Source organism: Schistocerca serialis, chromosome 5, assembly GCF_023864345.2.
Source record: "Schistocerca serialis cubense isolate TAMUIC-IGC-003099 chromosome 5, iqSchSeri2.2, whole genome shotgun sequence".
NCBI classification, from domain to species: domain Eukaryota; kingdom Metazoa; phylum Arthropoda; class Insecta; order Orthoptera; family Acrididae; genus Schistocerca; species Schistocerca serialis.
The window spans coordinates 82,087,978-82,114,098 of NC_064642.1; positions in this window are offsets into that span (position 1 = coordinate 82,087,978).

Genomic DNA, 26,121 nt, shown 5'->3' on the forward strand with positions numbered 1-26,121 from the left:
CGTCAATATTTCGTCATTATAAATATGAAGCATAATCAAATAACTCATATAGCCTCAGCCTGTTAATCATAAACATACCTCAGCAGCATAATATACATCGTCGTCGTAAAAATAACATCATAACACCTCAGTCAAATCTCAAAATCGTCGTAGCTTTCTGCAATAATTTCAAACCCTAAAAAAATATTCTCTGCTCATTTCAATAATGTCATCTACCTCAAACGTACTTTAAAATCATGCTCCCTTACCAAATATATCATTCAAAGCTCTCATAGTATCACAATGGTTCTGAAAAAATATGAGCATTTCACAAAGTACAGACAAAATACAGTTTCATAAGTGTGAAGTTACCCAACTGTGTATTGCGTAAACATGTGACACTGATGTAGTAAAAAAAATGTTTATCTCTCAGTTAAATGATCAGATAGCTGTGTAATTTGTGTGTTAGAGAAATATGGTACCGAAGTGTAAAGTTGTATAAGCAAATACCATATTAGCTAGGGTTCCTTGTGGTTGCCACACACATGGTACACAAAGTAAGCGTGTACCCCCCCTGAGGATTAATGTAATTATACCCTCAGGTGTTACAGATTACACCAATGGAATGAAATATATCACGGCAAACTTTCTTTGTAATTCAAAAATCTTTAAAAATAAATGTTTTAAGTATTAAATTAATCACTCAAATGCGTGTCCTGTAGCGCTAAATGTGCGTCTTGTTGCAAGATAATTCTGTGGAAGTGTCGTAGTTATCGTCCTCCGAAAGCTAAGTTCTGCAGAAGTCAATGTACTTACCACATGATAAACAAAAGTGAAATGCTTTGCGTATAGATATCGTAGTTATTATGCTTATTGGCGTGATGAAGAAAGTACTGTACAGTAACGTATTGTTATGCCACGAAAAAGGCTGTCTCATTGTTGCTATACCACAAAAGTTACTATTAAAACATGTTTTACTTTCCAGAAGAATTCAGAAAACTGTGCAGATATAAAACAGATACACTGCAAAAGCAACATTGTAAATTGTCACTCATTAGTAGCGTCGTGATAAAATCGTGTAGCTGTCACATAAACTAACCACTGTGTCCTCTGGTATCTCACAGAAAGTACTTTAAACCCAGAATGTATTTTCAAGTAAACCAAAATGTTGCATTAAAATCTCATTAGCAGTACCAGTATGTGTCCTAAGTATGTAAGCCTGATAGTCGTTACGTAATCGTGCAACTAACAAGCAAGAATGTACAACTAACAACACTGTGTCGTCTGTTCATTATAACAATGCATTCGTAATTTCTGTTTAAATAAGTTCTCTTGGTTCTTGACTGGATATTTCACTTCGAACATTGTTGTATGTTAACAGATTCTAAGTCTGACAAAGCATATTAGTAATGTGAAGCGAAAAATTTTATGACAAAGACTAAGTTAAAAAGCAGATTATCTTTCAATAAATGGTTTTACATGTGAAATGTGGTGTAAACCTTTACTCTTCCTAGTGCACAGAGTTTCAACTTCAAAACAATTATCATGTTGTATACATCGGTAAAGAATGCTAAAATTTTTCTCAAGGCTAGCGTCTTATGTTATTTTTCTCGGAGCCAGCGGGCGCACGCGGCTGCCTGCTGTGCGAGTCATTGTCTGTCTCTTTGTTGGCGCGCGTCGTTATTGGGATTAGGAGACCTAACTTCTACAAATTCGCCTTGCCGAGAGGGCCCAGCTCTGTTAGAGTCCCGCCAGTTCTGATGAAATTCACGTCTGTCGTTTTGTCGGTAGTTTACATAGTTTCTTGTTTGTCGGTCATGTGGTGCAGAATTTCTCCCTGAGTCGTAACTGCGCGCTGGACCGTTGCGTATAAAGTTATTCTGTCTCCCTTGATAATAATTATTTTGGTTCCCATATTGTCTGTTTCTAAGGTAAGCTCTGTCATATTCTTTACTACGGAAATGCGATCTTTCTCTGTAACTAGTATTACTCTGCCAACGGTTGTCATACGGGTGGTGTCTGTTTTGGTCACGATTTGTGTTGTGAGAATAGCCTTGTCGTGTCAAGTTATTACTTCTTTCATCGCGGAATTGCGACGGATGTGACCTGTAATTGTTGTGTTCCTGGTTTCGCGTTCCGCGATTGTCAGTGTCAATTTCTAATTCTTGTAAGAGTTCCTGAAATGCTTCAATGTCGTCTTTGCAACGTCCTGCTAAAATAATATGTCGTAAATGTTCAGGCAATTTGAGTAAGCAAATGCGGATGAGTTCTGAGGGGCTGTATGGGTTTGAAAGATATTGATTCTTATGCAACATGTCTTCAAAATATTTGACAAGACTGGAAAATTCAGATTGTTCAAAGTGTTTCATCATCATGATGCTATGTTTTACACGGTCTTGTGTAGCTTGAGACCAATATGCTGAGAGGAAGGCATGGTAAAACTCTCCTTCACTGTGGCAATCGTGAATTACCGATCGCATTCTTACAGCTGGTTCATTCTCCAAGTAGCCACACATAAATTCTAATCTGTGTTCTAACGACCAGTTGGGAGGAAAACAATGCGAGAATTGATGGAGCCATGCTTGTGGATGAATGTCGTTGCCAGAATTCTTAAATGTTTTGAATTTACGTGTAGTAATGAACAGCTTATAGTCAAAGTCATCATGTCGGCGAGTCGCATGTCGGTCATTGTTACGTCGTTTCGGCGGTTCCATTTCAAAATTCGGTGCACCTTGCCAATTTCTTTCATAATTTCCGAAGTGTCCTGTGTTATTATTTTGTGGTTGTTCCGTATTTCTGTGTCCCTCTTCCCGTATTGGAGCGCGAGTGGCCTCTGAAATACGTAATTCTTGTATTACCTGAGTCAACTGATCTTGTACATCCCGGATTTCTCTTTGGTGTTGCGTATTAATTTGATTATGATTTTGTTTGAATTTCCTAATTTGTTCGCACTCTTCTGTGTCATTAAAGACTACCGGTTTTGTGTCGTTCAGATTATCATCTACCTTCGTAGATAAGTTAGTGAACTGATCCGAAAGTTCGGCTACTTTCTCCGATAGTGAACACATTTCCTCAATGTGTTTTTATGAACCAAGTTTCAGATTGTCCATTTGTGTTGAAATCGAATCTACTGTGTTCTTTAAGTTTTTCTGAGTTTTTGCAAGTTGCGTAACCGAATCGGTAGATGCAACTGAGTCAAATTTAGCTTGCAAGGTCTCATGATTTTCATGAACAATAATTTGCAGTTCTTTTATGGCTGCTTCGTGATTCTGTAATGCCTTTTCATGCCGCGAAAAAATAGGTTGAAAATGCTCACAAATTTGAGTTTTTACGTCATTACAGACTTTTTGACATTTCGATTCAATGTTATGTAACTCAGTAGTTAAATCTTCACGCGTTTGTTCAAGAGTTTGTTCCAATGAGTCTAACTTTTGAAGCTGTTGCTGTGTTTGTCTCTGATTTTGTTCCAGTGTGTCTAACTTTTTAAGATTTTGTTCCACTGTGTCTAACTTTTTGAGATTTTGTCCCACTGTGTCTAACTTTTGAAGCTTTTGCTGTGTTTGTCCCATTTGTTGTATTAATTGTAATAACAATGCATTGGTGTCTGAAACATGTTCCTCAGTGCTTTTCGGCAGTGAATTTACACCGGAAACATTCACATTTTGACAAGCAGAAAATATGTCTTGACTTATTTGAGAAAACGGTGAGGATCCAAAACCTGAATCTACAGTATTTGCGAGATCGTGTCGTGTCATTTCGGCTTCCTGAGGCGAGCTGTTGCCGACCGATCGATCGATAATGCTTCCCTCTTCACTAATTGTTTCACTGTCCACGCCATTGTTTGACGCCCGCTCCATTTCCCTGTGCACAGTTACCAAATTACTACTTTGAACATTAGTTAATTCATTACTCTGCGGCGCTGATAAGCTACGCTCGTCGTCACTATTATTTCTCAGTTTAGTTTGGAGCCTAGTGTTACGTTTTTCACACGCCATAATTGTCACAATATTTCACACGATAACACAGAAAAGCACAATTTGAAGTGCAAAAATAGGAGAACACATTAACATAGCACTGAAAATAATATCTAGTTAATTGCAAGCGTAGCTGCGAAATACTTGGTGCAAATCTACATGCATGCCACAACTGTTTTACTGTACAACAATGAAAGGCTACAACTACAAAGGAGATTCTCTCTACAATTACGCGCTAGCAATAAACAAAAGCTACACTAAATACACAAACTACAAGAAAAAATCAGAAGATTCCAGTGAGGTATCCTAGGCTAAGGGTCGACATATGAAACGTCCCCTTTTGAACCATTATACATGACTGTGCTTAACCTGACACACAATACTTTTAGCGCAACGCAATCTGACTTTCAAGAATCCCTACAAAAGAATGGCCCTGACTAACATTAAACTATATCTTCCAGAAATCACTTACCTCACAAAAATCTTCGCTACTCAAGCTACTGCAATACCGCGAGCGCCACTACTGCCAGCTAAATAAAAGATTCAAACTACTGAAGGCACTAACTACTGATAGGGATAGTTAGCAAATGAAAGATATTAATAGAGAACGAACAATGTATTTACCTTGATATCATCATATATAAATATAGCAGTTCATGACAAATTACAAACCTCCGCCATCTCTCTGCCCACATCCACCACTGCTGGCGGCTCACCTCCAACTGCGCAACGCTACGCGCTGTTCACAGCCAGCTGCCTAACACTACAATGGCGAGTATTACAACAATGCAAAGCAGCCACAGACTGCACACAGCACAGCCAGTGATTTTCATACAGAGGTGGCGTTACCAATAAAAAAACCTAAACAGCCTACTTACACCTTCAACATCGCTCCGCGTCAGCAACCGTTGGTTAATATATTAAAAAAACTAGAAACCTGCCTCGATTGCGAAAAAAGCACCTAGTGTGAGGTGGAGGTTACACCATTAAGTTAAGTAACGGTTTAGACTTTTTACATATGTACAGTTTGTGTTTTCCTTCTTTTTCGTTTACAAATGTATATCTATGGTGTTCTTTTAATCATTGACAAAGGTCTTCTTAGGCACTTGTGGGTTTTATTGTTCTGAAGAAGCTGTAGTTATCTACGCCGAAACCTAGGTGCTTTTTTCACAATCGAGGCGGGTTTCTAATTTTTTAATATGTAGTATTCCGCCCATGCTGTTCAGTACATCGAAGAAGCAACAATGGATAGTTTCAGGAGTGGAATTAAATTCAATATGAAAGGTTATTAATGATACGACTCACTGATTTCATTGACATTCTGAGCGAAAGTGAAGAAGAATTACGTGATTTGCTGCATGGAATAAACAGCCTAATGAGTACAGAATATGGATTGAGAGTAAATCGAAGAAAGACGAAAGAAATGAGAAGCAACAGAATAAGAGAACAGCGAGAAACTTAACATCGGGATTGATGGTCACGAAGTAGACGAAGTTTCAGGAATTCTACTACCTAGGCAGTAAAATAACCACTGACGCACGGGGCAAGAAGCTGACTAGAACAGGCAAAAAGGGCATTTCTGGCCAAGAGAAGTCTGCTAGTATCAAAAATAGGCTTTAATTTGACGGAGAATTTTCTGAGAATGTACGTTTGGAGCATAGCATTGTATCGTTGTGAAACATGGACTGTGGAAAAACCGGGACAGAAGAGAGTCAAAGGAATTGAGAAGTGGTGCTGCTGGCGATTATTGGAACTAAAGTGGGCTGATAAGGCAAAGAATGAGGAGGTTCTCCGCAGAAGCGGAGAGGAAAGAAATATGTGGAAAACACTAACAAAGAGAAGGGACGGGATCATAGAACATCTGTGAGGCAGCAGGGAACGACTCCCATGATACTAGAGGGAGCTGTAGAGAGCAAAAGCTGTAGAGGAAGACAGAGACTAGAATACATCCAGCAAATAATTTGAGGACATAGGCTGCAAGCGACACTCTGAGATGAAAAGGTTGACACAGGAGAGGAGTTCGTGGCGGGTCGCATCAAACCAGTCAGAAGACTGATGAAAGTAAAAAAGTAAAAAAATAAAAAAGTAAATAAATAAATAAATAAAAAACTCAGCTGAGTTTCTGTTACAAAAATATTATTGACAATAGTTCTTTAGTTGCTGTACTTACAAAGAATAACTACGATATAACAAACTGACTTATATGGTTTAGCGTTAACAAATCCTTTTCTTGTAATATAACTTTTTACAATAGTTTTTGATGTTTATTTTCAATGTTATTTATTACCGATGATATATCTTACACCCTTTGTTTTTACACTGTTGTTTCTTTCTTAGTACAGTATAATTTGCAAATATATATACATACTCTTTCACATGGCGTGCAGCCATGTGCATGATACCCAATATACGAGTATGTATAGTATACGCATACATAGTACACAATGACGGATTGAAATGTGTGTGTTAGCAGTTGTATAATGTCAACACTCAACCTCCACAATAAACCCATACACGTGTGTGTGTTTTGAGCATTGGCTTCGGCAGTGTTGCGTGTATTAACATCTGGAAGAAGTATAGTTCGTAGATATCACGGCTAGTATCGGACTCCGTATCACAGTTGGTTGGTAATGAAAGCAATAAGAGCATATACACAATTGTAAATTTTAGTACTGGATATGGAAAATACGTGAAAAAATCGGAAAATATGAAAAAAATGTGCTAAAAATGTAGAAAATAAGCTAAAACAAGGATGCGACTTGCTCATGCAATAAGTCTGTATTTATACTTAGTATGCACCCGGTATATTTTAGGCCACAAGCGCTAGATCAAAGTCCCTGGAGATATCTTGGATACAAGTTATTACCAAGGAAGAGAGAACTATTAGAATGGTTCAAATGGCTCTGAGCACTATGGGACTTAACTTCTAAGGTCATCAGTCCCCTAGAACTTAGAACTACTTAAACCTAACTAACCTAAGGACATCACACACATCCATGCCCGAGGCAGGATTCGAACCTGCGACCGTAGCGGCCTCGCGGTTCCAGACTGTAGCGCCTTTAACCGCTCGGCCACCACGGCCGGCAACTATTAGAATAACAGCTAAATTTGCTCACATAAAATGACTGAGAAATCTGCGCCAAAGGTTGAGAGACCTCACAGATCCCTTCAAAGGAAAATGTAGTTTCTTATTTATGCAGAGAGAGGGATGGTGGGACGTGGCGTCAGAACTGAAAAAAAAAAAAATGGGCAAGTGTAAGGAGGACTCGTGCAGTGAGGTACAAACCTAATTATGTGAATTGCCAGTTCATACATTCCAGGAATTGTGGAACCACGACCATATTTTCCTGTTAGTGACGGTGATACTGGCAAGATATCGGTCCCAAGGATTCCAAAACTTTCGAGAATGCCGTAATTTCAAACCTGAGGTCAGATAACAAGTGATAAAATAAATATTTCTTTCGCAGGATGTAATTACAGATTAAAAATTTTCTGACTTTTTCCCTTTACTTGTATTGTGAAATCTTCCTTCTAGCAAAATTTCGTGACTGCTGAACAACCTGAAGTACTCCATTGGGCTTGATGAGTGAGTTTGCGAGTATCATGATTAAAATTGCTACACCAAGAAGGCATGCAGATGATAAACAGGTATTCATTGGACAAATATATTATACTAGAACTGACATGTGATCACATTTTCACGCAATTTGGGTGCATAGATCCTGAGAAATCAGTACCCAGAACAACCACCTCTGGCCGTAAAAACGGCTTTGATAAGCCTGGGTACTGAGTCAGACAGAGCGGGGATGGCGTGTACAGGTACAGCTGCCCATGCAGCTTCAACACGATCAAGAGTAGTGACTGGCGTATTGTGACGAGCCAGTTGCTCGGCCACCATTGACCAGACGATTTTAATTGGTGAGAGATCTGGAGAATGTGCAGGCCAGGGCAGCAGTCGAACATTTTCTGTGTCCAGAAAGGCCCGTACAGGACTTGCAACATGAGGTCGTGCGTTATCCTACTGAAAGGTAGGGTTTCGCAGGGATCGAATGAAGGGTAGAGCCACGGATCGTAACACATCTGAAATGTAACGACTACTGTTCAAAGTGCTGTCAGTGCGAACAAGAGGTGACCGAGACATGTAACCAATGGCACCCCATACCATCACGCCGGGTGATACGCCAGTATGTCGATGACGAATACACGCTTCCAATGTGCGTTCACCGCGATGTCGCCAAACACGGATGCGACTATCATGATGCTGTAAACAACACCTGGATTCATCCGAAAAAATGACGTTTTTCCATTCGTGCACCCAGGTTCGTCGTTGAGTACACCATCGCAGGCGCTCCTGTCAGTGATGCAGCGTCAAGTGTAACCGCAGATATGGTCTCTGACAGTCCATGCTGCTGCAAACGTCATAGAACTGTTCGTGCAGATGGTTGTTGTCTTGCAAACGTCCCCATCTGTTGACTCAGGGATCGAGACGTGGCTGCGCAATTCATTACAGCCATGCGGATAAGCTGCCTGTCATCTCGACTGCTAGTGATACGAGGCCGTTGGGATCCACCACGGCGTTCCGTATTACCCTCCTGCAACCACCGATTCTTTATTCTGCTAACAGTCATTGGATCTCGACCAACACGAGCAGTAATGTCGCCATACGATAAACCGAAATCGCGATAGGCTACAATCCGACCTTTATCAAAGTCGGAAACGTGATGGTACGCATTTCTCCTCCTTACACGAGGCATCACAACAACGTTTCACCAGGCAACGCCGGTCAACTGCTGTTTGTGTATGAGAAATCGGTTGGAAACTTTCCTCATGTCAGCACGTTGTAGGTGTCGCCACCGGCGCCAACCTTGTGTGAATACTCTGAAAAGCAAATAATTTGCATATCACAGCATATTCTTCCTGTCGGTTAAATTTCGCGTCTGTAGCACGTCATCTTCGTGGTGTAGCAGTTTTAATGGCCAGTAGTGTAGTTAATGGTCTACCAATAGGCAAGCGAGGAAACGTTGTGTAAACACTATACAGCAATTGTTCTGCAAAATATTCGTTAACTGATGCCACACGGAAGCAACTGGTACAGAGCAGAGGTACTCCTGTTCAGCACTCAGCACATATCAAGCTGCAACATAGTATTGCCTGAACCCTCACATCCCATAGAGCTTCCGATACAACGCTAGCAGAACTGCCAGAGTCACAGTATACAAGTGCAGAAGACATTTTTTCTAAAGCTGAAAGCCCGGTCGGATTAATTTTATGACATAAAATTATTAGGCCTAAATTCTAAAATATCAGCTGTCATTAAACTTGGAAATCGGGCACTGGGGTATGTGCTATAAAATTTTGGGCACTAAGTTGCTGAATATATGTATATACGGAAATTAACTCACACTCTCTTTTCCATTACAGATGTAAGTGACATTACATTAATTGATTTGAGTTTTTCAGAGGTTTTTCATGTCTTATCTTCAACTAGCAATGTGTACATCGTACGTTTTGAACTGCCTACTTGTTTTGAAACCATTTTACAATTTGTCAACATCTTAGAGGTGGAAAATAATTGATTTATGACTGTTGTGTTTACCACCGTAGGTCTGACTGCAAACTGCTGTTACTGTACATAGGCTTCAGTAGGCATGAGTCGATCGTAATAACAGCAACAACTGGCAATCATTAGCATCGCTTATATTGTTAATAGTGAATAACATAATGCATTATCATTGTTCCTCCTCAAATGGTGCTTAAGCACACCTTATATGTGGAAATATTTAATTTGAGGATGTGTTGTGAGCAGGCCAAATTAGTTACATTGAGTTTATCTATTTGCCTATTGAGGGCAGTATTTATTATCTAACACATTTTTTTGTGCAATTATAATCCTGGTCAGGTTAATTTTACGATACGGAATTCCAGTTCTTGTTAGGCATTGATATCTAGCCCCGGGGGTACATATTTGGGAATTTTTACCACTAATTTGATGAATATGTGTATACTTAGAAATTAGCTCGTGCTTTTTCTGCAGTTCAGATTTATTTTTGCAGTATTGTGAGACCTCAATAATTGATTGGGGTCGAACAGCATTTTTTCATGTATTAATCTCACCTAGATGTATAAAAGATTTAATCTATGACTCAGTAGCGTCTTTTAACTATGCAACAATCTATTTGTGGCACTACTAAAAAATCGTGGTATAAAGATCAAAGTTACCTCAGTATTACAGTGCAGACGTACACCGGGGGCGCTAAGCGTTCACTTGTGACGGGAGCATGCAGGATGCAAAAGAGGACTTGGTTTATTTCGCGTTTCAAGTGGTTGTGGGATAGTATTCAAGCAAAACTCATTTTCAACAAATACGAATTTGTAATTCGTTGTTTATATTTTGTAATCAAATGTTGGTTTTTAATTATTTGGAGGGAAGTATGCTTTCTACTTATTACATTTTCCATGACGAATGAGTATAGCTTCAAATGGAATTTACCAATGAGGCTGGTGAGTCAGGCCTTAAAAGAAATTTTGAGAGTCAGTAATATAAACATAGCTGACAGAAGTTTTGGCAATTTAGATACTTCATAGTATATGGGTGGGGGCAGAGGTGCGGGGATGGGGTTGCACAGCATGCAAATTATACTTACATGCAGCTGGCTGCAGAGCAGAGTGGTTGGAGTGGGGAGTATGTCTTGCAAAATTTGCTGGTGTGCAGGACCCTGGATGTTCTCCCCTCCTCTCCCCTTCACTCCCTCTCCACTCCCCTCCCCTGCCCTCCCTTGCTTAAACTTGGCATGTGGCTGGTTGTCGTGATCCTGGAATGACCTTGGAGATGCGGGAGTGCTGATGCTGCTTTCGACGAAATGTAACATGCACAACTGTCGCATTTATAACGACCTCAGTAGCGTTTTGAGCCCACTATTATCCTATTAAAGCCACGTATCGAATGTGGCAGTGTATCAACTTGCAAGCTCGTGTGATTCCATTCGCAACAAATTTGACTCACACGGCGGTTCAAATTTGCGTCCGGCCATGCTGATTTAGGTTTCCGTGATTTCCTGAAATCGCTTAAGGCAAAGGCTGGAACCGTTCCTTCGAAAGGGTGAAGCTACTTCCTTCTTAACCCTTCCCTAATCAGAGCTTGTGCTCCGTCTATAATGACCTCATTGTCGACGGGCAGTACAACTCTAATCTCCTCCTCCTCCTCCTGGAATCACCCGTCGGGGAAAATGCTACATCTACATCTACATGGATACTCTGGAAATCACATTTAAGTGCCTGGTAGAGGGTTCATCGAACCACCTTCACAAATTCTCTATTATTCCAAACTCGTATAGCACGCGGGAATAATGAACACCTATATCTTTCGGTACGAGCTCTGATTTTCCATATTTTATCCTTGTCATCGTTCCTCCCTATGTGAGTCGGTGTCAACAAAATATTTTCGCAATCGGAGGAGAAAGTTTGTGATCGGAATTTCGTGAGAAGATTACAACGCAACGAAAAACGCCTTTGTTTTAATGATGTCCATCCCAAATCCTGTATATTTCTGTGACACTCTCTCCCATACTTCGCGTTAATACAAAACGTGCTGCCTTTCTTTGAACTTTTTCGATGTACTCCGTCAGTCCTATCTGGTAAGGATCCCATACCGCTCAGCAGTATTCTAAAAGAGGACGGACAAGCGTAGTGCAGACAGTCTCTTTAGTAGATCTGTTACATTTTCTAATTGTCCTGCCAATAAAACGCAGTCTTTGGTTAGCCTTCCCCACAACATTTTCTACGTGTTCCTTCCAATTTAAATTGCTCGTAATTGTAATTCCTAGGTATTTAGTTAAATTTAAGGCTTTCAGATTAGACTGATTTATTGTGTAACCGAAGTTTAACGAGTTCTTTTTAGCACTCATGTGGATGACCTCACAAATTTGGTTATTTAAGGTCAACTGCCACTTGTCGCACCATTCCGATATTTCTTCTAAATCGTTTTGCTGTTTTCTTTGACCTTCTGATGACTTTATTAGTCGATAAACGACAGCGTCACTTGCAAACAACCGACGTCGGGTGCTCAGATTGTCTCCCAAATCGTATATATAGATTAGGAACAGCAAAGGGCTTATAACACTACCTTGGGGAACGCCAGAAATCACTCCTGTTTTACTCGATGACATTCCGTCAATTGCAACGAACTGTGACCTCTCTGACAGGAAATCACAGATCCAGTCACATAACTGAGACGATATTCCGTAAGCACGCAATTTCACTACGAGCCGCTTGTGTGGTACAGTGTCAAAAGCCTTCCGGAAACCCAGAAATACGGAATCGATCTGAAATCCCTTATCGTTGTTGATTAATCATTGAGTTCGAGAAACTTGTGTGGCGAGTTGATCACATTTATCGTCATAACGCCCCCATGAGCGCCCCGGAGTTGAATAATGTCTTCTGCGAGCAGGCAATTGAGTCTTATATCTATGGGTTGCCGTGGGATTAAGAAGAACAAACTCTACACGTAGGGAGACTTTCCGCAGCACAGCTCACGATGCACACAGCTTGAAATACCAGTTGCAACAGCAGATTCTTTTCTCCACAATACGAGTATGTGTTATTCCCACGTGCCCTTTCAGCACTTGGATGTGATTTCCGATAGAAAGCCGATAAGGTCTGACGCTATTGGGAAGTACATTTCGTTTTCCAAGAGAATCCTCCAGGAATAACGCTCTGTTTCCTGGATTCACTACATTTGGTGCACGTGTCTCTTCAGAATCTTGCTGAGTTGATGAGTAGGAGTACATGGATATCATTAGAGCTGCATACACCAATGATGCAAAGTTTCAGCTTGTGACGAACAAAGGATCCTTCCACATGAATACCTGGATTTGATGGAGAGACCCCATGAGATCACACTGCCCACATAAACCGCATTTTCCAGCAAAATAAAAGGCATTGCTACGATGGATGGAGAGCATTAGCACATAGCAAATGTTTGACAGGTGTTCAGCAACCCTGACTTACATATCAACACAGATGTACATCTGCACGCAGACATCTTCGAGGAGTGTATGTCTGGGCATATACTATCTGGATCTTGCCTTTTATTTTACCACGCCATGGTGTTGTGGGACGCAATGTTAAGGAAGATGTGTCATTATCAAACTGCTGACTGATACTGATATGCTGTACTTCTTTGAACGCGGGATTCGTGGCGGACTTCACCAGTGCATGCACAGATACGCTGAGGCGACTAAAGCGTGAAAGAGTGAGAAGGAGCTCAGGCCACCTGAAAATTTAACTCACATCCTTGACTGGGATGTGAACAATCTCTACAGGTACGCCGTGAAACAAATTCTACCATTTGGAGGGTCCCAAAGTCTGCCTGAGGGGGAAATAGTCAGCCGGAAGGAAAAGATCAAAGATGAGACTGAGGATGTTGGTGAGGTATACGTCCTGATGCAGAACTGGAATGTAGCACTCATTTCCATGACGCGTCGACATGCTGCTATACTTGGAGAGCCTGGTCCCGAAGTTGTTGACACTGCTGTTATATTCTCCACCACCCTGGGGCATGGTGATGTAGTTTGTTAGTATGACCTGCTGCTAGAAGTTATACAGCGACGGTAACACTGAATACAGGTCTCCCATGACATGTGATTTAGAAAAACATCTTTTCAAGTTAATGAACATTTCAATTTTCGGAAGAGCCATGGAGTCTGTCTATCGGTATGTGTGTTCTTTCTAAACTCCACACATATCTCATTCACTATGACTTTGTGAAGCCAAACTTCATCGACCCTAAGTTACTTTACATGGGTACAGACAGTTCCATATACTGGGTGAAATGCTGCGATCCATATGAGACAGTTTGGCACAATCCCATGGCTTTCGACATGTCTCGATATGTGGCTGATAATCCTTTCAGAATAACACCGGAAGATAAAAAGGTTATCGGCATGATGAAAGATGATGTGAACGGGTGTCATATTGTGGAGTTTGAAAGGCTCAGATCTAAGGTGTACACATACTGTACAGTTGCAATTGCCATCCAGAGGTGGGCTGAGGTTGTGCATCGTGTAACTGCAAAAGCTCTCACTGTTGAAGATTACAGCAGCTGCCTCCCCCAAGACGCTGGTGCAGGTCTACATATGAGGTGCCAGGTAATCACTAGATGGAGAGGCGATAGTGTAAATAACGCACCGCAGCTGAAAGTAGGGCTGTCGCGTCATGACGACGAATGGTTCATCTTTGGGGATGGGACTGACAACCTACAGTCCTCACACAGTGAATGCGTGTGTGACTGTGTATTTATTTGTGAAGAGTTGAGGTATGTATGCGAGTGAGTACAGAATGGTTGGATGAACAGCCTGATACAGGTTTGCGTGTGTGTGTGTGTGTGTGTTACCGCTAGTTCCAATTACCTATGTATATATTTTATGTAATACAGAAATGTAAATAGAAATAAATGATTAAATGATTTAAATGTAAATACTACACATACAATGATAAGAAAGAAAATGTAGACTGTAAATAGAAACAAAATTGGAAATGTAGTACTTAAGTTCCTCTTCTCTATACTAGCTTTACTTTAAATTACTGTACCTGATAGTTGTAGGTTATAAAAAATTACTTTGCAAATAAAACCAATGTATCTACATGAAAGAAAAAATGGCTGTGCAGATACTTCAACAAAAATACTGTACAAATGCGATATGCAAATTACTGCATATAAGAAGAGCTTTTTAAAACACCTGTGTGACATTGTAAATTAACAAAATAAAATAAGATTGTAAAACTTGTATTAAAAAGAATCTCTTAATAATAAACCATAAGTTAATGTGTTATATTATTGTTATTACTTTCAATCCCTGACAACTGAATTATTGTTCTTAATAATTTCTTTATAACTAACCTGAATCTCTCCTCCACTTTGCTGAGACCTCAAATGAAGAGGCCTACACGCATTTGTGCTAGTTATAAAGCAAGATAAGGGGTGAAGCAGGCGAGTTCGAATTCTATTGGTCCATTGTGTTTCCCGCCATTTCGTTGTGCTCCCATTGTCTCAGAGATGACTTGGACAGGATTTGTGATTGGTGTAAAGAATGGCAGCTAACTCTAAATATAGATAAATGTAAAGTAATGCAGATGAATAGGAAGAAGAATCCCGTAATGTTTGAATACTCCATTAGTAGTGTAGCGCTTGACAGTCACGGCGATTAAATATTTGGGGGTAACATTGCAGAGCGATATGAAGTGGGACAAGCATGTAATGGCAGTTGTGGGGAAGGCAGATAGTCGTCTCCGGTTCATTGGTAGAATTTTGGGAGGATGTGGTTCATCTGTAAAGGAGACCGCTTATAAAACACTTATACGACCTATTCTTGTGTACTGCTCGAGCGTTTGGGATCCCTATCAGGTCGGATTGAGGGAGGACATAGAAGCAATTCAGAGGCGGGCTGCTAAATTTGTTACTGGTAGGTTTGCTTCAGGAACTCGGGTGGGAGTCTCTAGAGGAACGGAGACGTTCTATTCGTGAATCGCTACTGAGGAAATTTAGAGAACCAGCATTTGAGGCTGACTTCAGTACAATTTTACTGCCGCCAACTTATATTTCCCGGAAAGTCCACAAAGATAAGATAAGAGAGATTAGGGCTCGTACAGAGGCATATAGACAGTCATTTTTTCCCTCGTTCTGTTTGGGAGTGGAACAGCGAGAGAAGATGCTAGTTATGGTACGAGGTACCCTCCACCACGCACCGTATGGTGGATTGCGGAGTATGTATGTAGATGTAGATATAGATGTAGATGTAGATGGGTTTCCCTCCAATTTATATCAAATGATCAGTAACGAGTTACTTTATGACCTTGAATATAGCTCGCACAATTGCCTAAAGCGTATGGGGCATTTTCCTTTATGAGTTTGACCAGTGGCCTTGATTAAAAGTTGGCCATGTGGGTAAGCTGACACCAGATGTGTAACCTGATATACACTTACCTTATCAGAAACATTTATCTTAAATGACCACTGCTACCCTACATCTTATCAATTATCATACAAAAGCACATATTGATAACTTGAATATGGGTTGCAGAGATCCTACGAATTTTCTCGATGCAGGCCAAGGTGTTCTGGAAACGGTGCTCATTAAAGGCGATGTGTCGCCATTGTTCACTTGTTTTAGTAATGGTACTGCTATTCTGCTCTGCCATTGTGGGGATTTGTGCGAATATGGCAGGTACTGCTCATAATGTTCATTGTCCGAGAACACGGTTATAGTGTTATAGTGCAATGGGATGGTTCTTTAGTTCTTCGTCGCTTTCACTGAAGATAGCGAAACCATCAGCAAATCTTACAGATATTCTCTCACCTATCTTTTATTCCCGCCATTACTTCTTAGACGTACAGATATATCAGTAGGAGAGAATGGCTGCATTTCTGCAGTACATCCGTTTTAATCAAGCCTCTTACCTCTTACTCCTACTTACTTTGTTCCTTCTTGGTTCTTGTATAACAGATATCCCTCCTAGGTATCGTCATGAGCAATTTGTCTGGTGTTTCGATAGATATTTGCAGTTTCATTTTTTCAAAGTGTAGGTGGACTCACCCCATACAAATACTGCTCTTCGCGTCTTTCAAGCGACGCCAAACGTCGAATTGTTTTCCGTTATAAAAAATGGCTCTGAGCGCTATGGGACTCAACTGCTGAGGTCATTAGTCCCCTAGAACTTAGAACTAGTTAAACCTAACTAACCTAAGGACATCACAAACATCCATGCCCGAGGCAGGATTCGAACCTGCGACCGTAGCGGTCTTGCGGTTCCAGACTGCAGCGCCTTTAACCGCACGGCCACTTCGGCCGGCTTTCCGGTATAAACAAAATTAAACAAAATATTACGTGCCCATTCGGCCGTGCAATCCCAAATTAGTCTATTGCGATATTTGTTTTAAGGTAAAGCTGTCCTCAGTCTAAGACTATATTTGTTTTGCAAATAAAAGCCGCCTTTCCTTGCTGCACTGTATTTCATTGCACTGTATTTCATTTCTCCTACATGCGTTTCGCCTTTTTTACTTTAAGGCATCATCAGCGGGATCCAGAACGGCACAGTTTTGCTTTGAGATTTTAAAACAGTCCACATCTTTCTTTTCTTATGTAAATAAGAGATTACTTACAGCTATTCGCGTTTTGGTTAGCATCTGAGATTCCTCTCATCTGGTCACACGCTGAAGGTCGCACTACAGCTATATTTACGGAACATAAGCCTGTTTTTCTGTTCCGTAAATAGAGCTCTAGTGCGACCTTCAGCGTGTGACCGATGAGAGAAACGCAGATGTCAACCAAACACGCGAAGGACTGTAAGTAATCACTTATTTACATACAAAACCAGAGGTGAACTGTTTTGAAATCTACAAATAAGAAAGATCAGAACAAAAGTGCACCATTCTAGTTTTTAGTTACAAAACAAATATTTCTGTGCTTGCTGCGGAGGATGGCGACGCAAACAAACCCGATAAACTCAGATTATATCTAACACCATAATGTTTTACTAGCCATGGTCCCGATGCAGGTGGTACGCCGTTGTCTTCCGACGAACTTTGAAGTTACTTACCCAGCCCGTTAAGGGGAGACATACAGCTTAACGTGGATTCCGAAACACGGTGCAGCTCCACATTTTGTGCATCTACAAACATGTCCAGAGGTGAATGAAGTGACAAGTGACAGATGAAAATCATAGCACTGACGCGGAATCAAACCCGAGATGGCCGACCGGGGTGGCCGAGCGGTTCTAGGCACTTCAGTCTGGAACAGCGCGACCGCTACGGTCGCAGGTTCGAATCCTGTCTCGGACATTGATGTGTGTGATGTCCTTAGGTTAGTTAGGTTTAAGTAGTTCTAAGTTCTAGGTGACTGATGACCTCAAAAGTTAAGTACCATAGTGCTCAGAGCCATTTTTGAAACCTGAGATGTTTACAGTTGTGCTTTAGCACAAGAAAGGTAGTAGGAGTAATCCACTAAATTACAGGCCCATATCGTTAACGTCGATATGCAGCAGGATTTTAGAACATATATTGTGCTCGAACATAATGAATTACCTCGAAGAAAACGGTCTACTGACACACAGTTAACATGGGTTTAGAAAACATTGTTCTTGCGAAACACAACTAGCTGTTTCTTCACATGAAGTGCTGAGTGCTGTTGACAAAGGATTTCAGATCGATTCCGTATTTCTGGACTTACGGAAGGCGTTTGACACTGTACCACACAAGCGGTTCGTACTGAAGTTGCGTGGTTACGGAATATCGTCTCAGTTATGTGACTGGATCTGTGATTTACTGTCAGAGAGGTCACAGTTCGTAGTAATTGACGGAAAGTCATCGAGTTAAACAGAAATGATTTCTGGCGTTCCCGAAGGTCGTGTTATAGGCCCTTTGCTGTTCCTTATCTATATAAACGCTTTGGGAGACAATCTGAGCAGCCGTCTTCGATTGTTTGCAGAGGACGACGTCGTTTATCGACTAATAAAGTCATCAGACGATCAAACAAATTGCAAAACGATTTAGAAGAAATATCGGAATAGTACGAAAAGTGGCAGTTGAGCTTAAATAACGAAAAGGTGAGGTCATCCACATGAGTGCTAAAAGGAACGCATTAAACTTCGGTTACACGATAAATCAGTCAAATCTAAAAGCCGTAAATTCAACTAAATACCTAGGTATTAGAATTAGGAGCAATTTAAATTGGAAGGAACACATAGAAAATATTGTGGGGAAGGCTAACCAAAGAGCAGTTCAGCTTAAATAACGAAAACGGTGAGGTCATCCACATGAGTGCTAAAAGGAACGCATTAAACTTCGGTTACACGATAAATCAGTCAAATCTAAAAGCCGTAAATTCAACTAAATACCTAGGTATTAGAATTAGGAGCAATTTAAATTGGAAGGAACACACAGAAAATATTGTGGGGAAGGCTAACCAAGGACTGCGTTTTATTGACAGGACACAGAAAATGTAACAGACCTACTGCCTACACTACGCTTGTCCTTCCTCTTTTAGAATACTGCTGCGCGGTATGGGATCCTTATCAGATAGGACTGACGGAGTACATTGAAAAAGTTCAAAGAAAGGCAGCACGTTTTGTATTATCGCGAAGTATGGGAGAGAGTGTCACAGAAATGATACAGGATTAGCGATGGACATATTAAAAGAAAGGCGTTTTTCGTTGCGACGGAATCTTCTCATGAAATTCACAAAAAACGTTTACAAACTGACATGGTAATGGCATAGGAATCTGGTGTTGTAAAGGACATCCGGGGCTACTAAATGGCGTTGCAATTACTTAGTCTCATGCTACAAACGGCCGCCCACATGAGCATATGCTCAAAGCTTTGTCCAGATGCATCGAGACACGCCTGACATCGACGCTGCATTGAACGGCGCACCTTCTCAGAGATACCTGGAGTATCTAGAAGACATCTTGCTGCCGCAACAATCCTGCTCACTAGGTCCTCCGGCGATGTAACTTGTGTTTCATACAAAAGGTCATTCAGATGCTCCCACATGAAAAAATCTATTGGGGACAGATCGGGGGATCGTGGTGGCCATGCTACTGACCCACCATGCACCATGAAGCAAAGCAGTTTAAATCACTTAATGAAGGCAAGAGCTTCGGTCGTGATTGTATACCAGTCATGTTCCTTTCAGAGTCTGCTGATACAATAGCTCCATATGTAGCAATTATATACAACCGCTCGCTCACAGAAAGGTCGGTACCTAAAGACTGGATGATTACTCAAGTCACTCCACTACCCAAAAAGGAAAGTAGGATTAATCCGCTGAATTACAGGCCAATATCACTAACGTCGATTTGCGTTAGGGTTTTGGAACATGTACTGTGTTCGAACATTGTGAAGTACCTCGAAGAAAACGATTTATTGACGCATAGTCAGCACGGATTCAGAAAATATCGTTCTTGTGAAACACACTAGCTCTTTATGGTCATGAAGTAATGAGTGCTATCTACAGGGGATGTCAAATTGATTCCATATTTTTAGCTTTCCAGAAGGCTATCGACACCGTCTCTCACAAGCGTCTTCTAAACAAACTGTGCAACTGGATTCGTGATTTCCTGTCAGAAAGGTCACAGTTCGTAATAACAGGCAGAAAGCCATCGAATAAAACAGAAGTAATATCTGGCGTTCCCCAAGGAAGCGTAGTAGCCGACTTAGATTGTTTGCAGATGATGCTGTCATATATCGTCTTGTAAAGTCATCAGATGCAAAACGAAGTGCAAAATGATTTAGATAAGATATCTGTGTGATGCGAAAAGTGGCAATTGACCCTGAATAAAGAAAAGTGTGAAGTTATTCACATGAGTACTAAAAGAAATCCGTTAAATTTCGATTACGCGGTAAGTCACACACATATGAAGGCTGTAAATTTAACTAAATACTTAGGGATTACAATTACAAACAACATAAATTGGAACGATCACATAGATGGTGTTGTGGGTAGAGCAAACCAAAGACAGCCATTCATTGGTAGAACACTTAGAAGGTGCACTATGGGACTTAACTTCTGAGGTCATCAGTCCCCTAGAGCTTAGAACTACATAAACCTAACTAACCTAAGGACATCACACGCGCCCATGCCCGAGGCAGGATTCGAACCCGCGACCGTAGCGGTCACGCGATTCCAGACTGTAACGCCTAGAGCCGCTCAGCCACTCCGGCCTGCTGTCCGCCTAATTCTCGAGTATTGCTGTACAGTATGGGATCCGCATCAGATGAGACTGACGGATGACATCGAAAAAGTTCAAAAAAGGGTGGCTCGTTTTGTACTATAGCGAGATAGGTCATGATACATGAAATGGAGATGCAGTCACTAAAACAAATGCGTTTTTATAATGCCACCCCAAAACAGCAGGGAACTTCCTCCTTGCAGCACTCGCTGGACAGTGTGTCTAAGGCGTTCAGCCTGACGGGGTTGCCTCCAAACATGTCTCCGACGATTGTCTGGTTGAAGGCATATGCGACACTCATCGGTGAAGAGAACGTGGTTGCAAAGATGGACGTCGCCATGGACGTCAGGAGTGAAGTTGCGCATCATGCAGCCTACAGCGCACAATTTGGGTCATTACACGACGTCCTCTGACTGCACGAAAAGCATTATTCAACACGGTGACGTTGCTGACAGGGTTCCTCTGAGCCAAAGTCCGTAGGCAGCGGTCATTCACTGCAGTAGTAGCCCTTGGAAGGCATGAGCGAGGCATGTCATCGACAGTTCCTCATCGTCAGTTCCTGTCTCTCTGTATCTTCTCCACGTCCGAACTACCTCACTTTGGTTCATTCGGAGACGCCTGGACACTTCCCTTGTCGAAAGCCCTTCCTGGCACAAAGTAACAATGCGGACGCGATCGAACCGCAGTATTGACCATCCACGCATGGTTGAACTACAGACGGCACGAGCCTTGTACCTCCTTCCGGGTGGATTGACTGGAATTGATTGGCTATCGGACCCCTCCGTCAAATAGGCGCTGCTCATGCATGGTTGTTTACATCTTTGGGCGGGTATAGTGACATCTCGTAAGTCAAAGGGACTGTGTCTCTGATACAAAATCCACAGTCAGCGTCTATCTTCAGGAGTTGTGGGAACCGGGGTGAAGCAAAACTTTTTTTTATGCGTGTAGAAATCCTTAAATATACTAGCGAGGAAAACGATAAATCTTTTTTGAGTACAAAAACTCGTTTTGAACAAAAGCCTTCAACAATTCAAACTATTGTATTAATATAGCCAAAGTTTTCAATAATTAGTCGCAATAAAAAACACGAAAGAGCCTTTATAAGAACAGAAATCACAAACAAAAGAGGTGTCTTCTTCCTCTGCACTCGAACATTCTTCATGACATAGACATCGCCCCTCTGATAACGTCTCTGAACGTAGGCCATCACAAAATATGCTTGCTTCGTCTCCGTGTACTTCGCCTGACGAAGTCGATTTGTTTTGCAATCACTTTTGTGTGGAGAATACTCAGTGTGACTGCTGAACCCTTCCTCGATTTCTCGGCACTTCTCAAGTCAACGTTTGGAGTAGGCATTAGAAGTTTCTTTGCTCCACCCATTACACCTGATTTTTCTCTGCAGTGCAAGACTGAACAACAGATGGCGTTGGAAAGTTAACATTGACGTTAAGTGTATCATACAAACATTGAAATACACTTAAAAACGTGCTTAATTGGAATATTTACTAAGCTGTTTTTATCAGTTAATGTTTTCCTTGAAGAAAATATCAGCAAAAACTTTTAAAATATCTAGCAGAAGAAGCAACGGGCGGCCACTAATTACGGTTATTTACGACCCCAGAATAACTGCTAGTAGTTCTGAGTGTTGTCAGAACCGATGGCAACACTGGTCACGAAATCTGTAGCTACACGATTTGACCCGCATTTCGGGTTTTACCCTAGTTTCTCCTACTGGTGATTCATCGTATTTTAATGTTGTTAATACATATCGACAAAACGAATACCTCATTCAGCTAATCTGGGACCGCTCTAGTGAATGAGTACGTAAAATTCCGCTCACAAAATAATTCTGTTTGGGACAGGAAGCAAACCGACAGCTTCCGTCGACGCTGGGTGTGTGTGAAAGACGCGAAGCTCACTCGAGCGACACATTACTAAAACTAAATTGCAAATATCTGCCGAAACATGAAAGAAAGCGCAGTTGACGACTCTTAGGGAGATACCCTGTGTGTAGTATATTAGCCGTTTTATTCCTATAGTTTAGAAGCGTGCCTCGCACAAATATTAATGCTTCTCTGTCCTGTTCTATTCCATTACTGAGCAAAGGGAAAATTACTTTGTACACTCCTGGAAATGGAAAAAAGAACACACTGACACTGGTGTGTCAGACCCACCATACTTGCTCCGGACACTGCGAGAGGGCTGTACAAACAATGATCACACGCACGGCACAGCGGACACACCAGGAACCGCGGTGTTGGCCGTCGAATGGCGCTAGCTGCGCAGCATTTGTGCACCGCCGCCGTCAGTGTCAGCCAGTTTGCCGAGGCATACGGAGCTCCATCGCAGTCTTTAACACTGGTAGCATGCCGCGACAGCGTGGACGTGAACCGTATGTGCAGTTGACGGACTTCGAGCGAGGGCGTATAGTGGGCATGCGGGAGGCCGGGTGGACGTACCGCCGAATTGCTCAACACGTGGGGCGTGAGGTCTCCACAGTACATCGATGTTGTCGCCAGTGGTCGGCGGAAGGTGCACGTGCCCGTCGACCTGGGACCGGACCGCAGCGACGCACGGATGCACGCCAAGACCGTAGGATCCTACGCAGTGCCTTAGGGGACCGCACCGCCACTTCCCAGCAAATTAGGGACACTGTTGCTCCTGGGGTATCGGCGAGGACCATTCGCAACTGTCTCCATGAAGCTGGGCTACGGTCCCGCACACCGTTAGGCCGTCTTCCGCTCACGCCCCAACATCGTGCAGCCCGCCTCCAGTGGTGTCGCGACAGGCGTGAATGGAGGGACGAATGGAGACGTGTCGTCTTCAGCGATGAGAGTCGCTTCTGCCTTGGTGCCAATGATGGTCGTATGCGTGTTTGGCGCCGTGCAGGTGAGCGCCACAATCAGGACTGCTTACGACCGAGGCACGCAGGGCCAACACCCGGCATCATGGTGTGGGGAGCGATCTCCTACACTGGCCGTACACCACTGGTGATCGTCGAGGGGACACTGAATAGTGCACGGTACATCCAAACCGTCATCGAACCCATCGTTCTACCATTCCTAGACCGGCAAGGGAACTTGCTGTTCCAACAGGACAATGCACGTCCGCATGTATCCCGTGCCACCCAACGTGCTCTAGAAGGTGTAAGTCAACTACCCTGGCCAGCAAGATCCCCGGATCTGTCCCCCATTGAGCATGTTTGGGACTGGATGAAGCGTCGTCTCACGCGGTCTGCACGTCCAGCACGAACGCTGGTCCAACTGAGGCGCCAGGTGGAAATGGCATGGCAAGCCGTTCCACAGGACTACATCCAGCATCTCTACGATCGTCTCCATGGGAGAATAGCAGCCTGCATTGCTGCGAAAGGTGGATATACACTGTACTAGTGCCGACATTGTGCATGCTCTGTTGCCTGTGTCTATGTGCCTGTGGTTCTGTCAGTGTGATCATGTGATGTATCTGACCCCAGGAATGTGTCAATAAAGTTTCCCCTTCCTGGGACAATGAATTCACAGTGTTCTTATTTCAATTTCCAGGAGTGTATATTCATCGTTTGATCCCTACTATACCTCGCTCACGTATCTTATGCTCTCGATCCCTATACGAAATTTGCTATGGTATCAAGCAAAATTATAATTTAACTTTTTAATGAGCATGTAGTCTCATCTACTGGCAGTTTTTGGGGTTTTTGTTGCAGAAATCTTTGGCATTAATAGTTGTCTCTACAATTATGTCATACCATCTATTGTAGTATTAAACATATTTGGCGTAGGATGTGAGTTGCGGATGTACATCTAAAGCCGCAGTACAATGTTTGGCTTCGAACTATGATCAACTGATTTACTCTTTTCTCTCGCAACACAAATACTTCAACAGCTTTACTAGCGGCGCTGCAGAGATTGACTGACGAATTAGGATTACAAGCGTACTGTAACTGATATGAACGTTAAAACTGGTGGTATATTTGATTGGTTTGGTCAACGCTTGAAGTCTGATGGCTGTGGCATCCCTCGTCTATCACACTGCATAATGCTCACAGTAAATAAGGCAGTCTGAATTTTCAGCCACAAAGTAGAATACTTAAATTTAATGGTGAAAGTGTTGAATGATATACCTGAGATATTTTATACGTTTATATTTTACAAGAAATTGCATGTCATTGTAGTTTACGTCAGGAAATAAAAAAATAATTATTTAAATAGAAAGTTTTTTAATATAATACGTTTTTAAAACGAACGCTTGTAATCCTAATTTATGAGAGCTATAAAAATACTAACAGAATTTAAATCGAAAAATATGGTGCGCATGCTGCAAATAACAATAATGAGGTGAACTGTTCGTGTATCATGTATGTATTGCAGACACCATATGTTTTTCGTTTTAAATTCTACAAGTATCTCATAACTAATATAAATTGACCACCAAAGATTTTCAGGACTGTCTATATCGAGTTACGGATCTGTGTGGGGTGTGAGAAATTACTTTATATTTTTTAGTTCGTTTTAAAAACGTATTATATTAAACAGTTATTTATTTAAAGAATTATTTTTTCCTTGTGAGTCTTGTGGGTGTGAAATTTTTCAGTCGATTTCAAACATTTTGACGAGGCTACAACAGAAACATGTAGTAAATTTCCGGATTATTTTAGTTTCTCTTCACGTGAGTCAACGAATGCTTCCTTCTACGATTATCTCACGAAAAAAAACTCGAATTTGAGAACTAGAGAGCATCGAGCTCACATCGCACTTACAAACAACTGTTCTTGTACACAGAGTACCCTCGACCACACCGCAGATACAAAATGGGTTAAGGGGAGATGTGTAAAAAATTGGTCAAAAATATTGAAAAATTTTTTGCCACCAGACAGTTCTGTTGTAAGTCAAAAATATTGTCTCCAATTCGCAGGATTTAATTAGTGCTACAAATTACGTAAAAACCATCTTGTTTCAACCAATGAGCAATGCCACGCCCCTTTTTCAGCAAGGCTTTGTGCTTATTTTCGATATTGGATTATTTACTCCGCTCATAGAAGATATCTGTGGAGTATAAAGGTTGTGAGCTCATTTACGATGCGCTTAATTACGGTTTATTAATGGAATGCACACGGTAGAACACAAAGCCCGAACTAAAGCTTTAATAACAACAGTTAGCTCAATTACTGTTGTTAAAATTTACTCATATGATGCTTGTCTGGTGTTCGTTGATGGTACCATTGGACACTTATGAAACTAGGATTTGATGCAGGTTGCATTATACGACAAAAAATTTAAAAAAATGCCCGGGCTACAGCCAGTAACATAATGCCAACATGCGCAAAATTTAGTTCCTTTATCTCTCAAACAGTAAAAGTATCATTAACTTATATTTATCCGTGTATTTTATCATGTTCCTCCCCTAATTTTGCATTGTCATCGACTTCTGAGCTATGGTGAAAGTTTCAAGT